Source organism: Hyperoodon ampullatus (assembly GCF_949752795.1).
Source record: "Hyperoodon ampullatus genome assembly, chromosome: 16".
Taxonomy (NCBI): domain Eukaryota; kingdom Metazoa; phylum Chordata; class Mammalia; order Artiodactyla; family Ziphiidae; genus Hyperoodon; species Hyperoodon ampullatus.
In genome coordinates this window covers 73,622,294-73,626,583 of record NC_136929.1, presented here as the reverse complement: position 1 = coordinate 73,626,583, position 4,290 = coordinate 73,622,294, and the positions used below count along the sequence as shown (strand labels likewise).

Genomic DNA, 4,290 nt, shown 5'->3' with positions numbered 1-4,290 from the left:
CCCTCCCTTATTTCGAGATGAGGCTGGTTATGCATGTGTACATCACTTGGGGTGACTAAGCTGAAGGTGGTGTGGAAGGCAACAGCTGTCTCTCCTCCGTCACTGGCGTTATGAGCAAGAGATGCTGAAGGGGGAATCAAATCAGGAGCCACCTTCAGCTTCACTTTCAATTTCATGAAATCGCCACTGCTGTTGTGGAGAGTGTCACCTGCTTCTGAGAACTCCCAGCTGGTGGTGAAACCAGCAGGTAGATTTTCCAGGCTGGAATGCAGTTGTGCAAGCATTCAATTAGACGTTCATTCCATCTGAAATAAAAATCATACTGTGCCCTGGCCCACGCTTTACCAGCTGCCTCCAGCATGGCGTGGAAGGGATTGATTGTTTAGAGCCTGATAAAAGTGCTGAGTTACCCTAGAGGTAACAGCAGATGTCTCGATTCAAGAGGTCCTGAGAGAAATTCTCTGATGCTTGAGCTGGCACTTTGCCCGACCCGAGCTAGTCAGAGTTAATACTATCATTTATCAGGCTTATTATACTGGATGTGCTTATTTAGAAACATAGCTGCTTGGGGTTTAGGAATGGATTATTTTGCCTAAGAAACAGATGAGAGGAAAGAAAAACAATCAGCATTCCTAGCCAGACAGTTTAATTTCCCTAGAATTTTTTCTCTTCTAGTAAATAATTGTATCACGATATTTTGGGAGATTTGTCTGGGAAAACACCCAACATACATCATACGCTAATCCTAACGGAGCCAGGAGTTCCGGAGGCTTCTGGGGCCAAGGACCGATGCATCCATAGGGCTGGGGCCCAGCAGAGGGCTTGGGTTCCAGCCGCGTGGGAGGGAACATGACAGTGGCCTTTCTCAGGGGAATAAAGTATGGTGCCAGGCAGTGTGAGCTCAGGAATCAGATACTCAGAGGAGTGTTGGCCCCTGGACAAGCTGGGGAACCCCCACCCCCATCCAACAGGAAGTTGAGAACGATGCAGCACCTCCCATGGGGAGAGGTGGAGCCTGATCAGGACACCCACCAAACACCCTGACTGCTGGTGTCCACACCACTTTCACTAAGCACCTACCACGTGCCAGACAAAAACCAGGTGCTCTACATGTGCTAGCTCTTATCGTCACTACGACCTTGGAGATGGATATAATTATTCCCATTTTACAGATGAGGAAAATGAGGCTCCAGGGAAATTAAGCTACTTGTCCAAGGTTAGCTGGCTTGCAAGTGGCAGAGCCAGGATTCAAACCCAGGTTGTGCTCTTCCCTCTGTGTTGCTGTGTCCTAACGAAATGTTAAGTAAATATGGTAAGAAACATGTACCAGCCCTTTTGTGGCCATCGCTGAAGCGCCGGAGGCCAAAATGAAGTTCAATCCCTTTGTGACTTCTGACTGAAGCAAGAACCGGAAAAGGCATTTCAATGTGCTTTCCCCTCTTTCTAAAGAGCTGAAACAGAAGTACAGTGTCTGATCCATGCCCATCTGAAAGTATGATGAAGTTCCAGTTGTATGAGGGCACTACAAAGGGCAGCAAATTGGCAAAGTAGTCCAGGTTTACAGGAAGAAATATGTCGTGTACATTGAACGAGTGCAGCGGGAGAAGGCTAATGGCACAACTGTCCATGTGGGTATTCACCCAGCAGGGTGGTTACCACCAGACTAAAACTGGACAAAGACCACAAAAAGATCCTCGAACGTAAAGCCAAATCTCACCAAGTAGGAAAGGAAAAGGGCAAATATAAGGAAGAAACAATTGAGAAGATGCAGGAATAAAGTATTCTTATATACAACTTTCATTAAAAACTTGAAAAAAAAAAAAGAAATGGGTACCAAAGAAAATACAATTCACATAACGCTCTTAATGATCCATATATGGATCAAACTATGTCTTCAAGATGGACTTCCTGGGACATCCCTGGTGGCGCAGTGGTTAAGAATCCGCCTGCCAAGGCAGGGGACACAGGTTCGAGCCCTGGTCTGGGAAGATCCCACGTGCCGCGGAGCAGCTAAGCCCGTGTGCCACAACGACTGAGCCTGTGCTCTAGAGCCCGTGAGCTGCAACTACTGAGCCCGTGAGCCACGACTGCTGAGCCTGTGCACCTAGAGCCCCTACTCTGCAGCAAGAGAAGCCACTGCAATGAGAAGCCCGCGCACCACAACGAAGAGTAGCCCCCACTCGCCACAACTAGAGAAAGCCTGCGCGCAGCAACAAAGACCCAACGCAGCCAAAAATAAATAAATTAATTAATTAAAAAAAAGATGGACTTCCTTCTTCCAGCCTTGACACTAACAGTGATGGCGGCCTCTGTTGCTAGTGGCCAAAGAGTGGCACTGCAGATGCTGGAGGATCCCAGTGCTCTCCAGAAGTCAAGGCTTTGCTTTGGTTTTGGAAAGACCTTATAAAAATTTGAGAATGTGGAGGGTGTGTGTGTGTGTGTGTGTGTGTGTGTGTGTGTGTGTGTGTGTGTGTGTGTGTTGGGGAGGGATTCCCAGAATTGGGACCAGAGTGAGCAGTGAATGGACTTGACTACTTTTGGGCTTGAGGTCCCTCCCAATCCAAGGGTCACCCCAGAAAATCCAGGGCCAACCAGATGGCCTTAACTACTTTGAAATGAAGAAGAGTAGCCAAGACATAAGGGGAAATCATCAGAAGCTCCTAACCCATCTCTCTGGTTCTCTAAGACACTCACAGCTGGTAGTTATCCACGGTGTGACCTCTGAGCTCCACCAGAATCCAGGGATGCAAGCAGAGGTTCAGTGACCTCCAAAAGCTGAGCCTGTGGGCTTCAGCCAGATGGGGCACCTCGCACACCCCCACGGGAGACTCTGCTCTAGGGGAGCAAGGGCAGGAGCGGGGGCAGGAGGTCCAGGCTCCTCTCAGCCACAGTTTGCTCTTCCTGCAGCCCCCGAGCTCCAGCAGCATGAGAACGAGAAACAGAGCTGTGTGCTGCTGATACAGGGACTTTGTGTCAGGTCCTTGGGAAAAGAAGATGGGCCTCAGGGCCTCTCATGCAGGGTGATCTGTCATCATTTTCTGGGAGCTAATTATAAGCCAGAAACCAGAACTTCACCAATTTTGGACTCTCCTCCGAGGACAGCAGACAGCTGACAAAGGCTGCTTTCAGTTTAACTTTGGGCAAATGGTCCAACATGCTGTGACCTAGATTTCTCGGCTGTAAAATAAGATCAAACAACTTGTCTGAAACTGGGCCACGACAACGTCGTGAAAGGTGCTGTATAAGCCAGGGGCTGTGGAATCATGGCGTCTCAGAAGCCTGACAAGATCATTTGGTTCATCCCCTACCTTCACACAGGCACATGCTTACGGAGTCTACACAGAGGAGGGGCTGTTCTCATTTTATCATCCTTCTGAGCAGATTTCACACCGTTGTCAGGCAGTTTTGATAGTTGACAGCTTACTAAGAAATCCCCCTTTGTTGTCCTAACTCCCACGTCCTGCATCCCCCGCACCACCCTGTCCATCGTCCTTGGCGGTATCCCTGGTACTCGCTGTGCTGACGACGACCCTCCCGTTGCTGCCCCAGGTAAGGGCCATGCCTCCGAGGCAGAAGTCAACATCTCCGGAGAAAAGAGACAATCCAGAGATCTCCGCCAGGAAAGAAGAACGTGGAGGGACGGGAGGCGACCCTTCAGGACCTACACGAGCTTAGAGGACTCCCACGGGGTGGGGGTTATAAAAGGCTTCTGCCTCATGGAGGGAGTGCAGGAGCTGGACCAGGAGTTGTCCATGGGAAGGACCTCAGGACGAACATGTGACAGCTGTGTGCATAACTGTCGGTTGCCCATGGCTGAATGTGCTTTCTTGTCCGCTTGGCTACACTCCAGATCCCCCCAGGATAAGCATTCCCTCCACCCTTCCCTCGGGAGGGAACTTTGATGGAAATTTTCAGGGGTACTGGATCATAGCATTTGCTTTGTGAGAATATTTGCTGTTGTCCCTATTCATCTTGCTGGCCAGATGTTTCCTGGTCCTTCTCTAATTGCTTTATTCATTCCACAAACATTTATGGAGCACCTACCATGTGCTACGTGTGGAGGACTAGCTGTGAGCACCGTATGCCTGGTGCCTGTCCTCAGGGAGTGTCCAGTCTACAGAGAGGGGCTCTCCTGTTCCTGAGCCTGGGCTCCTGCCTTCCCCTTGATGTCCCCATCGCAGGCTCTGCCCTGACACTAGCCTGCTGCCCAGGTGGAGCACCCCTCCCGGACTGTCTCCCTGTTGTGTACCAGCAGTACCTTCTATTTATTTTATTATTTTATTTTTTTAA

The 4,290-nt window shown here is 49.7% G+C and overlaps 1 pseudogene across 1 annotated transcript; it reads left to right on the top strand.

The window, feature by feature from the left end:
• Positions 1-1,337: 1,337 nt before the first annotated feature.
• LOC307065143 (large ribosomal subunit protein uL24-like) lies at positions 1,338-1,777 on the top strand (annotated as a pseudogene). Its single transcript has one exon. The product of its transcript is annotated as a large ribosomal subunit protein uL24-like (transcript).
• Positions 1,778-4,290: the final 2,513 nt, after the last annotated feature.